Source organism: Camelina sativa, chromosome 4, assembly GCF_000633955.1.
Source record: "Camelina sativa cultivar DH55 chromosome 4, Cs, whole genome shotgun sequence".
Classification (NCBI taxonomy): Eukaryota; Viridiplantae; Streptophyta; class Magnoliopsida; order Brassicales; family Brassicaceae; genus Camelina; species Camelina sativa.
In genome coordinates this window covers 11,818,050-11,831,450 of record NC_025688.1, presented here as the reverse complement: position 1 = coordinate 11,831,450, position 13,401 = coordinate 11,818,050, and the positions used below count along the sequence as shown (strand labels likewise).

At 48.0% G+C, this 13,401-nt stretch overlaps 1 pseudogene; it reads left to right on the top strand.

The window, feature by feature from the left end:
* LOC104783764 overlaps positions 1–13,184 on the top strand; it is a 17,287-nt pseudogene extending 4,103 nt beyond the window's left edge.

Genomic DNA, 13,401 nt, shown 5'->3' with positions numbered 1-13,401 from the left:
ATATATATATATATATATATATATATATGACATTGCTTGGTTGATCAATCAGAATGTCAGTCGTCCAATACCAATATTTCAGGGTTGGTTGATCAATCAGAATGTCAGGAACTTGCTTCCAAAAGATACATTTGGTGTCCAGATGGTTGATCTTGGACACCCGCATGTTATCCAAAGTCTAGAATCACAAGCGTGGAGTGACGAGGTAAGACGAGTTAGATACAAAGCCTGACGACTGCTTTTTATTTAGCTGTCATGTGGAACTTGAATTTCTTAATTCTCTGCTAAATCTGCAGTGAGAAACAAATCTGGTTATATACGTGATTCCGACAACATTAGATCTTTTTTTTTAGGTACATGATCGTAACTAAACCCGTTATTATATTTTGAATTTGTAAGGATTTGCTGGATACATATTGAACCAACTAGAAGAAGGGCTAAAAAGAAAAGATCAGGAAATTAAGTTCCTTTGAAAAGTAAAAGCAAGATGTTCTTTTTGGCCATCTTGAATGGAGTCCAATGCACAAAGAGGCCAATTTCTGGCGTGAGAATGTCACAAGCTTTGAGGAGAATGACTTCCAGGTATCCCTTCCTTAAACTTGTCTCGGATCAACCATCACAACAAAACCCTTAAGCTCCTTTTAAATCTTGTTGGATGCAGATACTCAGGAGTCCTCTTCACGATCCTGGACACATCAAGTGATGTTGGTGCGGGATTTAGCACCCCCGATATACCGAACTAAACCAGAAAGACAATTGGTTATTTAACTGGGAATCCGGTTAAGTACTCAGTTAGGTCATTTAAGCCCACTTCGGATAGAAGAAGCTCAGCCTCGAGGGTGAAGAACCGACTTCCACTTCGCCCGGCGGCCGATCTAAGAAATAGAGTAACTTTCTTTATTTCAGTTCGTCTCATAAGGAAAGTTAATATATTGTGCGATTTATGAATATGTATAAAGGGGGAAAGACTTCTCCATTGTAAGGCATCCATTATTGAATACAATTATTGAGTTCTCTTCTTGTTCTTAGCAATAGAAGCCCTAATTCTTCTAATATCAAAGCTTAGATTAGTTTTCTAGAGAGTTTACTTTACTGAATTTGTTTTCCCCCATAAACAAATTCATTGTGGCAATCCAGTTTCTACAATTGGCGCTGTCTGTGGGGAGCGCAAATCGTCTCTTCAAGTTATTCTCTAAAAACAATCTCATCCGAAAAAGTTCTCTGAAAAGTCCACGATAATGTCTTCACTCATCACCGAAGTCACCGGCGCGAACCGTACCACCTCCAACACACCCGACTTCACGGGCATTGCACCTGCTCAAGACAACGTTGCAACACAGAGCGGTGTATCAACCAGGCCGGCTACCGCCGTGTATGTTCGCCGCCCTGTATGTTCGCCGCCCTGTCAGCGAATCGAGGAACATGACTGACGTCTCCTCCAAACTCCCAATTGAGGCCAGATCTGAAGGGGAGACCAGCCAGGAAGCAGGGCGAACTCGCGAAGAGACAACCAACCGCGACACGGAGCTCTCCGATGAACAACCAGGCGAGGAAGATGCACGTGCCACGGAGCAGCGGCTCCGCGCATAAAACGGGAACCCCCCTGTTTGCACCACGACAGCGGTCCAGAGTCCCCAAGTCGTCTCCATGGAAGATTTCAAGATCCTGTTCGGCACCATGACGAAAGAGATCTACCAGATGATCTCCGAAACTAACCGCAGGGTCGACGCCGTCATAACTCAGACAACCCCATCGCAAATCTCTGCTGTACAGTCGCCCATACTCGGCACTGACGGTCTCACTTGTCGTCTCGACTTTTTGGTNTCATCACCGAAGTCACCGGCGCGAACCGTACCACCTCCAACACACCCGACGTCACGGGCATTGCACCTGCTCAAGACAACGTTGCAACACAGAGCGGTGTATCAACCAGGCCGGCTACCGCCGTGTATGTTCGCCGCCCTGTATGTTCGCCGCCCTGTCAGCGAATCGAGGAACATGACTGACGTCTCCTCCAAACTCCCAATTGAGGCCAGATCTGAAGGGGAGACCAGCCAGGAAGCAGGGCGAACTCGCGAAGAGACAACCAACCGCGACACGGAGCTCTCCGATGAACAACCAGGCGAGGAAGATGCACGCGCCACGGAGCAGCGGCTCCGCGCATAAAACGGGAACCCCCCTGTTTGCACCACGACAGCGGTCCAGAGTCCCCAAGTCGTCTCCATGGAAGATTTCAAGATCCTGTTCGGCACCATGACGAAAGAGATCTACCAGATGATCTCCGAAACTAACCGCAGGGTCGACGCCGTCATAACTCAGACAACCCCATCGCAAATCTCTGCTGTACAGTCGCCCATACTCGGCACTGACGGTCTCACTTGTCGTCTCGACTTTTTGGTCGTCCAATACGAGCGGAGGAATCCTCCCCCTCAGACGACATCGAGTATTCGACCAACAAACCCAAATTCACGTATGCACGAGAATTCAGCCGCCCCGGTCGCTCGCTTCACAAACGCGGGGTCTTGCCTCGAAATCGAAGAAATCAAGACGCAGATCAGCAATATGAACACGCTTCTTCATCGGGCTATTAGCACGGCTCCAGAAATCGACAGGATTGTCGGAGTGACCCGGCAATCCCCTTTTACTCAACGGATCTTGCGGGCTGCCATCCCAAACGTCAAGCTAAAACTCCCAACCTATCTGGGCGACAAAAACCCTGTCCAGTTCATGACGTCCTTCATGGCAACCATGACAAAGGCACGATTCACCGAAAAACAGAGGGATGTCGGTTGTTGTCAGCTATTCGTCGATAGCCTCTCCGGCCCAGCTTTGGTGTGGTTCACAAGGCTAGAACCGAGTTCAATCGATAACTTCGACCAGTTGTCTACGGCTTTTCTTAAGCATTATCGAATTCTCATCGAACGAGGCGTGACAAGCTCAGACCTTTGGGAGATGACCCAGGAACCCGGCGAATCCATCGGCAGTTTCCTGAGCAGATTCAAGGAAAAGCTAACGCGCGTCACCGTCCCAGAGGATGCCGCAATGGCAGCCTTCAGAAAGGCGTTGATTCCCGGGTCGCCATTACGAAAGGATCTTAACATACGGGAGCCCAAGGACCTCGACGACGCACTACATCGTGCCTCCAGATTTGCGCTCGACGAAGATGAAGACGCCCAGTTAGCCGCAAAAATAATCGGGCAACCATCGCACCCCCTAAGGCTAAAAGCCGGGACGAGCACCACGAACCTCGCAAGCATCACGATCCCCAAGACCGAAAAAAGGGTGTCGTTCACGCAGTGTCTGAAGTGGAGAACCAAAACAAACAGCCATCTGACCCAAAGGAGCTGTACTGCGATTTCCACATGATCGTCGGCCACTCTACACACGAATGCGTCCATCTGAAGAATTTCCCGTACGGAAAGTATCTTTCCGGCGAAGTCGAAGCCACCTTTCAGCCGAAAAGCATTCGTGGAGGCAGAGGTCGCCGAGGGGGATGGCGTGGTGGATGATCTAACGGCAGCCGTGGCGCCGGAGGAGGACAAGGCCACAACGGTCCGACCAACGGAGTTCAACAGCCGGATAATCATGTACTGGCGAACCATCAAGAGGAGATGCTCCAGGCGGACGAGCTGCCTGGCCCACCCAAGCGACAGAGAGGGCAAAATCCCGAGCAGGCCTATTCTCCTGTCCGAGGACGAATAACCTTGATACTTGGCCCACCAGAGGACTGCGTCGACTCCGTCCGCGCACTAAAGAAGATGGCGCGTCAAGTTTGCAGCCTTCAGGCAGCCCCAAGCGAACCTCCACTCTGCTCGGACCCCATATCGTTTACTTCAGAAGACGCCAAGGGAATCCAACACCCCCATTCGGATCCTTTAGTCATCGAAGTCTCCACGGGCGATTTCGACGTCGAACGAGTTTTGGTCGACACGGGAAGTACCGGCAATGTAATATGCTGGCAAACGCTAGAAAAAATGGGTGTCTTGTCGGAACAACTGAAACCCGAATCTCGAACATTGACGGGCTATGATTGAAGACCAAGTTCGCAGTCATCGACGCGCCTCCAGTCTACAACGCCATTTTGGGGGTACCATGGATATACGCGATGCAGGCCGTACCATCGACCTATCACCTCTGCCTCAAGTTCCCAACCACCACGGGAATCTGCACACTTTATGGTGACCAGAGGGTAGCCCGAACTTGCTCTGTTATCCAGAAGAAGCAGAGGAAGACTGAAGACGCGTAGGAACTACGGAGCGGGGACCATCTTACCAGTCCCCATAAGCCGGAGAGAAATCGCCTCAAGTCTCCGGAGTGTTGAATCTTACAGGTGAATATTGATCCCTCCGACCCTTCACGAACTGTTGGCATCGGTGCCGAACTAGAGGAGCACATAAAGTCAAAGCTGGTCGCTTTTCTGCAATCTCGGTCTTCCACATTCGCCTGGTCAACGAAGGACATGATCGGGATAGACCCCGATGTTATCTACCACAATCTCAACGTCGATCCCACATTTAGACCAATAAGGCAGAAACGACGACGCCTGGGTCCAGATCGGGCCACAGCAGTTCAGGACGAGGTCGAGCGGCTGCTCAAGGCTGACCAGATAATGGAGGTCTAGTACCCTGACTGGCTGGCCAATCCAGTCGTGGTCAAAAAGAAGAACAGTAAATGGAGGATATGCGTAGATTTCACCGATCTCAACAAAGCTTGCCCCAAGGATAGCTTTCCTCTGCCACACATCGACCGTCTCGTCGAAGCCACGGCTGGAAACCAACTGCTCTCGTTCATGGATGCCTTCTCAGGTTACAACCAGATCGCCATGAGTTCAACTGTCCGCTAAAAAACGGCATTCATTACGGATAGGGGGACCTATTGTTATAAGGTCATGCCGTTTGGGCTAAAGAACGCTGGAGCAACCTACCAACGGCTGGTAAACATGATGTTCGCTAGTTTGCTTGGAAGAACCATGGAAGTCTACATCGACGATATGCTGGTTAAATCTTTGATAGCAGAGCAGCACATCGAGCATCTCGCTGAGTGTTTCGATATCTTGGATCATTTCTAGATGAAACTGAATCCAACGAAATGTACATTCAGAGTCACTTCAGGCGAATTCTTGGGGTATATCGTCACTGAGCGGGGGATAGCAGCAAACCCTAAACAAATCGAAGCCATATTGGGACTGCCGTCGCCGACCAACAAGAGAGAAGTGCAACGCCTGACCGGCCGGATTGCAGCCTTAAATCGCTTCATCGCTCGATCGATAGATAATTGCCTCCCTTTCTACCAACTCCTCCGCGGAAATAAGGATTTTCACTGGGACGAGGAATGCGAGGCCGCCTTCCGGCAATTGAAGGAGTATTTGACTTGCCACCCAGTATTAGTCAAACCAGAAGACGGCGAAACACTGTACCTCTACGTCTCGGTCTCCAGTTCGGCTGTTAGCGGCGTGTTGGTTCGAGACGACCGCGGGGATCAAAAACCTATCTTCTATACGAGTAAAGCACTCAACGACGCGGACTCACGATACCCCATGCTGGAGAAGCTCGCACTCGTAGTGATCATCACCGCACGGAAGCTTTGACCCTATTTCCAGTCACATTCCGTCGTCGTGTTAACCGATCAGCCACTCCGAACTATCCTCCATAGCCCCCTCCAATCCGGACGCATGGCGAAATGGGCAGTCGAGCTAAGTAAGTATGACATCGAATACCGCTCCCGTCCAAGCTTGAAGTCGCAAGTTCTGGCCGACTTCATCACCGAGCTGTCTCCTGATCTCGACGACCCCAATCCTAGGGAAGAGCATTGGACAATATTCGTCGATGTTTCATCGACGAATGAAGGATCCGGAGTGGGACTCATTCTCCGGTCCCCCACTGGTGAAGTTCTCGAGCAAGCATTAAAGCTTAACTTCAGAGCGTCTAATAACGAAACGGAGTACGAGGCCGTCCTTGCGGGCTTCCGTTAGCACGAGGACTCGGAGTGACACATTTGCAAGTCTTCTATGACTCCCAGCTCGTAGTCAGCCAATTTAGTGGAGAGTTCGACGCCAAAAATAAGCGAATGGGGGCGTATCGGCAGTTGGTCCGAGCACTGTCCGGAGAATTCACATCTTTTTCCTTGACGAAGGTCCCACGGAACGAAAACGCGTCAGCCGACGCCCTCGCAGCCCTGGCAAACAGCTCCAACCCTGATTTACGGTGCACTATCCCGATCGAATGCATCGACGCTCCCAGCATCGACCCCGACAATCAGATAGCAGTAATCAACAATGACTCAGTTCCGATGGAGGATTTGACGGACGTCACGAAGCCTCCGGACGACTGGCAAATTGAGATCAAACTCTATATCTCTGATGGCGTCGTCCCACCAGACCGATGGACAGCCCGACGCTTAAAGGCTCGAAGTGCCAGATACATCCTCTTGGACGGGGAATTATTCCGCCGAAGCGCGTCCAGAGTTTTCCTTACCTGCGTCACTCGGGACGAGGCCGAGCGAATCATGATGGAAGTGCACGAAGGCGAAGGTGGCAACCATTCTGGCGGACGCGCACTCGCCCTCAAAATAAAAAAGGATGGATACTATTGGCTGACCATGATGGCCGACTGCGAAGCCTTCGCGGCAAAGTGTGAAGCTTGTCAGCGCCACGGACCAATGCGGCACATCCCTCCCGAACTGCTAAACATCGTGAAAGCTCCATATCCTTTCATGCGCTGGGCCATGGACGCTATAGGTCCTCTGCCGGCGTCAAAATCCAAGAAATTCGTCCTGGTGCTGACCGATTTCTTCACCAAATGGGTCGAAGCAGAGTCCTTGACAAGGATCCAATCCTTGGACGTAACCAATTTCATATGGAAGAACATCATATGTCGGCACGGACTTCCATACGAGATTGTCACCGATAACGGCACACAATTCACCTCGATGATCACCAGACATTTCCTGACGAAGTGGCAAATCCACCTCAGCACTTCGACTCCCCAATACCCGCAAGGAAATGGACAATCTGAGGCCACTAATAAGTCGATCGTCGACGGACTGAAAAAGAGACTTGGTCGAAGAAAGGGGGCGTGGGCAGACCACCTTGATGGCGTATTGTGGTCCTATCGAACAACCCCACGGCAGAGTACGGGACAATCCTCTTTTTCCCTTGTGTATGGTCTCGAAGCACTCGCCCCTGACGAAGCAGGAGTCCCGACACTACGACGTACCATGATGGTCAACAATCCCAAACTTAACAACAGAATGCTGATTGACCACAACGATCTTGCCGAAGAGCTGCGCGATCAAGCCCTAGTCCGAGTACAGCACTACCAAGATGCAGCGGCTCGGTATTATAACAAGACTGTTCGTCAATGGCATTTCAACGAAGGCGATCTGGTTCTACGGAAAGTTTTCGAGAACACCAGAGAAGTCAACGTCGGTAAACTCGGCGCTCGGTGGGAGGGTCCATACCTCGAATCCAAGGCAGTTCGCCTAGGCGTCTACGAACTTGTAACCATGGCCGGAGAACGGATCAAAAACTCGTGGAACGCAACCCATTTGAAGCGTTATTACTACTAAGTCGTCTTCACGACCCTAACTAGAAGTTTTCGGGAATCCGAACTCCATTCATCTTTCCTTTGTAATACGAACTACGGTTGGCTTGGAGAAAAGAGACGCAAAGGAGAAAACCCTTCCTCCTAGCGCCAGTTCTCTTACAAAAAAAAAAAAAGAGGAGAAAAGAGACGCAAAGGAGAAAATCCTTCCTTCTAGCGCTAGTTCTCTTACAATAAAAAAAAAAACAAAAAGACATAAAAACCGCCCGTTTTCGGAGTTTGGCGCGGTACAAGGCTCACCATCACCGTTCTGGATGGTCCTGCAGCCGAAGTGGAGGACGAGGACCAGAGAAATCGTCCTCTAAAGGTTCCTCCACCTCCATCTTGATTAGTTCGGATCGTCAAAACCGGCGTGGCTGCCTTAAGGCCTCAAGTCTATTCGCCGGGACTTCGAAGCCATTAGATACCCAATCTTCCAGGAAGGTGCATGGGCCCTCGACCATATGCCTTTCGCGAAAGATTGGGCCAGCCGATTCCAAAAAATTGGCATATCACCTCAACCTTTCTATGGAAGCCCGATAGGCCCAGATGTCCGTGATAAACGGATGCGCGGTATCCTCCAGAGGTTGGCAGTCGGCCTCGAGTAGGGCAGGCACATCCATACGCGCAACCTGTTCCTGGCACGTTGCACGCGCGGCAAGCAACCGGGTCATTCACCACTTCGCCAAGAAGAAACCTTCGGCGATCATCTTGTTCAGAACCCGAACAGTCCCGTCGAAGCGGTAGAACCGACAGATCTCGGCGAGCCTAAGACGTCTCGCCGTAAGATGAGCCCCCAACCTATAGCGGCGAGCTCGGTACCGTCGGAGCTCCTGGCATATAAGACTCTCCTCCGCGCCAGTCATATCGACGAAGGGGACAGGTGCACGAACCAGAAACGTCTCCGCCCGATCTAGAACGGAGGGATTATCCGACGCTTCAGTACACCCGGCATTGCTCGCCGAAGCAGCTATTCTTTCTCCGGCCCGTCTTAGCCATGCGGATAGAGTAGTTACCATCATTCTTTTTCAAGAAATTGTGAAAGTTGGAATGTCTCTTTCTCCCAACCCTCAACCCTATTTATATAGGGTCGTGGGAAGTAACCGCCACTGAATCCACCAATCACAATACCGCGAAAATTTTGCTGCGTCCCAAAAATAATTCTCAAAGACCGCGTAACACATTTAATGCAGCGCGTCTTTTTATTTTTTCTAAAAAAAAAAAAAAAAAAAAAAAATACCGAACTGGGTTAAGCATTGGTATATACCGAACTCACTCTTCGTTGACACCCTGGCCAGGTGATTTACTCGCGTAACTACGCACTATTTTTCAGGATTAAGCCGAACCAGAGTTGTTATTTCGCACCTGACTTTCATATGTAGGGATAAGCCGGACCCAGAGTATTTATTCCGCACCCGATCCTTTAATTTTGGGATAAGCCGAACCCAGAGTATTTATTTCGCACCCAAACTTTAGTTCGGACGGAATGGTTAGCCGAACCCAGAGAATAATTTCGCAGTCCGGCATCCGAACTAAAGCAAAGGAGATAAGCCGAGCCCAGTATCTCGCCCTCCAACCAAACGTATCCCGTTAAGGCTAAATAGCTTAATTTTAAAAGTTTGATTGATGTTTTCTACCATCGTTTAATAAAATTGCCGGATATAAGCCGGGAGACATCTCAAATAGTGTAATTCACCTGCTACAATGCGGCAGAATCTTATTAAATACTCAAATAATCTTTATTTCAAATAACACATGTTAATTCCGAACTGGTGCGCCATTCGCCGCGATCTCACGAACACTCTTCTTGAGTCGTTTTGGCATCGGCCACAACAGCTGCAGCCCGGTCTTCTCCCAGTCCTCAGGGTGAGTTTCCAATGCCCTGGCCTTCTGTTCGGACTCATCCAGCAAGTCAATAGTCCTTTTCCATTTTGCCTTAAGTATGGCAACTTCAGATTCTAAAGTCTTCAGCTGGCGGTCGATCCTACCTTTTTCATATGAAAGTACTGGAGATCCTGGTTCAATTGTTGATGTGTACCTGCGATCTGCATAAGCAAATTCAACAATGTATTAGTTTGGAAGCGGATATTACAGGATGTCTCGCGATAGTTACCTGACGAAAGAAGGTATCGGCTTCAGCAAGCTCGACATCATTAGCACGCCTGTTAATATAAAACGGCTTGACGTTTCCTGGAATGAAGTCACCAATCAGGGTAGGATCCATGTGTTTCGGCATCCGATCTGCTTCCGTTCGGCACTTATTGCAGTACGCAACCAGGCATGGCGGTAGGGCCGATATCCTCTCGAATCCATTCTTGATCCAATCTTTTGGGTGGGATTCAAGCATCTCAAGCTTGAGCAGCAATTCGCGTTGCGCTTGTTCGAGTGTGGCGAGTCGATCGCGGTACTCCGTGTGACGATCATCCACCTGATGAAGAAATTCTTCCAGGTCACGTCTCTCTTTCGGTTTGACGCGGAACATCAGCATCCAAGGAGCTCGGATGTTCGGGTAGTAGGTCATCCCCCTTTCGATAGTTTCGACATTTGAGAACGTCGGGACACCATTCCCGATAGGAGGGGATTCCACGCTGCTGATAGAATTTGACATCGCTCTGGTTTAAAGTTTTTCAAGAGTTGTTTAGTTCGGAGACAGCGCCGGTTGATTTATATGCAAACTGGGGGGTGGAATTTCCATATTCTGTGCAAAATGGCAAAAGTGCAAATTTCGAGAATTTGTTGCGTTTTCCTTTTTGGCAAAAGGAAAAAATTCCGGCACAAAAAAGAAGAAAAAGTTTTCAAAAGGGAGAATGGGCCGAACAAGTCGGCAATGTTTTACAAGGGTATTCAAACCCATACTTAATAGAGTCGGAGGGACATCCTCTTCATCATTCGGAGGGTCGGCATTCCCTAAAGCTAGGGGAGGGGTATCGCCTTTCGCAACATCGACTGTGTCGACATCTTCTTCGGCAGCCTGAGTAGGATCGACGACGATCCGATCCTGAACAGGATCAACATCAGACCGGTCCTGAGGAGGATCGATATCGGCTTCGATGGCAGCCTGGGTTTCTCGGCGAACGACCTGGAGACTGTCGGATTCAACGACACGTGACCCGGCTGGCTCCGCAGTTCATCCCAGCGAACTCGCGAAACTTGGGAATGTTGTCCTAGGTTTGCCCATCGCTGTTTCAACACGGATACGGGTAATAAATTCCCACCGACGATTGTTCCCGGATAGTAGAGCGTTCCTGACAGGGTGATAGTCCGAAGCTAGACGTGTTGCGCAAAATGGACGATCTGGAAGCAAGACATGAAAAAGTTAAAATTGGTCACAGGTGCCGAAGTCAATTAGAACGTACTGGAAATATAAAATCTACAAGGATTTTCATTCCACACTCTCCGATGGAAACCCAATGGATTAACGAGCGAGTACTGATCGACGCGGACATAAAAGTAGTGGTTTGCCCACTTCTTGAATTTGGAAACTCTTTGACCAGCAAGGAAATTGTGCGCCGGTCTCATATTCACTTCCCAGCGATGCGGACTCTTTGATGACTTGAAATTGGATAGTTGATCAAAGCATTGAACTCCAATGTTAACTCCGACTTCGGCTGCTATGGTAAGGGCAGCCATGAAGTTACAAATGGCTTCAGGGACAAATTGGCAGATCGCTATCCTGCGTCTTTGGGCGTAGAGTGATATTAATGCTGGGATTGGGAATAGGAGGCGACATTGAGTAAAATAACCCTCGTACAAGCATATGTACCCTTCCGGTGGGTTCCAAGGGCGCTGGTCGGCTCGAGGAATCAGAATTGTGACGTTGCTGTTAAATAGACCGCATGCGTTTAGCATGCCGTTCACGATTTTGATCAAACTCAAACTCTTATCGCCTCCAATTCGTCCTTTATGGTCTAACAAAGGATCGATATCTTCGATTGAGATTCCTAAAGGCACGAATCGGTCTTCTTCTTTCGACAACACATCTTGAGTCAGTTCGTCACTCCCGTCTTCATGACGAACTGGTAGAGTAGTCTGTGATGATGAAGCTCCAGCTGAGCAGCGAGTTAGAAGAGATGGGATTTTGGAGCCCGATCTACTGGATTCTCTGATCTGCGCAACGCGTCTGGAGGTGCGACGAATTAATTGTCCGCTTTCACTTTCCGGCGAAAAAGAGGGATCCGAAGTGCCCGCCATGATGTGAGTTCGGAGAGTGCAGAAGAAAAATGGAGATAAATAATTAAAAAGAAGAGAGTTCGGAGCAGATTACCTTTCACTGTTGGCAGAAAATGAGAAATGACGAAGGGAGGAGGCGTATTTATAGAGTCGAATGGGCGACAACCCTACGAAGAGTCATTATGACCTACGCGGCTCTTCGACTTCCGACCTAGCAGATGTGACGCAAACGACATGTGTCATCCGGATGGTTCATGTTGAAGTGGCGCGGGAATCCCGGGTAACATCAAATGATTCTTTATGGTCTAGATCGGATATTCTCTTTTCCATAGTTCAAAATATTCAAATTGAATTCCGAATATTTAGAACTGGGGGGGACTAATTGTTGGTGCGGGATTTAGCACCCCCGACATACCGAACTAAACCAGAAAGACAATTTGGTTATTTAACTGGGAATCTGGTTAAGTACTCAGTTAGGTCATTTAAGCCCACTTCGGATAGAAGAAGCCCAGCCTCGAGGGTGAAGAACCGACTTCTACTTCGCCCGGCGGCCGATCTAAGAAATAGAGTAACTTTCCTTATTTCAGTTCGTCTGATAAGGAAAGTTAATATATTGTGCGATTTATGAATATGTATAAAGGGGGAAAGACTTCTCCATTGTAAGGCATCCATTATTGAATACAATTATTGAGTTATTTTTTTGTTCTTAGCAATAGAACCCCTAATTCTTCTAATATCAAAGCTTAGATTAGTTTTCTAGAGAGTTTACTTTACTGAATTTGTTTTCCCCCATAAACAAATTCATTGTGGAAATCCAGTTTCTACAAGTGATCCAAGATCACTGGCGGTGGCATGCTTTTACTCTCACAGTTCATGCAGCCAGGAGAGTGATCATAACAGACCTCAAGGCGAAAGAAGGAGTGATGAAACTGATAAACCAACCACGAGAACGCCGAGGTCACCAAGAACGCCCTCTTGTGCATACAGAGGCTCCTCTTGGGTGCTAAGTACGCTAGCTTCTTGTTGGATGTTTCTTTACACATATGGGAAAGTAACCAAACACACATTCCAAGAACCATCATCTCTTTATTATTTTGCCGTCCAAATTTTCATATTGTATGATCAAAATAAAATATTTCTGGGCTGTGTTTTTTTTTTCTTCTTTTTTTTGTATTTTATTTATTCAAGAAAATGGCTTATTTGTCCCAAACAGACAATTTAGGGCCAAACTGTTGTATGTTGTGAGAGATTGAGTTTAAATAAAGATGAGATGAAGATACCTTTGATGTAGTTTGATAATATGGTTTAGTTACATAAGATACATCTGCTTTTTATCTCTACAACATGCTTTTTATCTCTATAGCTGACATTTTAGTGTTATACAACATGCTTCTTATCTGCATCAAAATTCATCAACTCTCCAACGACGACTAAGCAGCACATCTCACATTTGCAAAATCGTTTGTAAGAATTAGAGGGGGGTATTGAACTTGTATTTTAGAAGGTTTTAGAGGATTTTTAAAATCACTTGTTATTCAATTAATGATTTTTAATAATCTTCTAAAATTCTATGTTATTCAACTTGGAATCTATATAAAATCAATTAAAATAATATACAATCTCTTGTTATTCAATCAATGATTTATAAAAC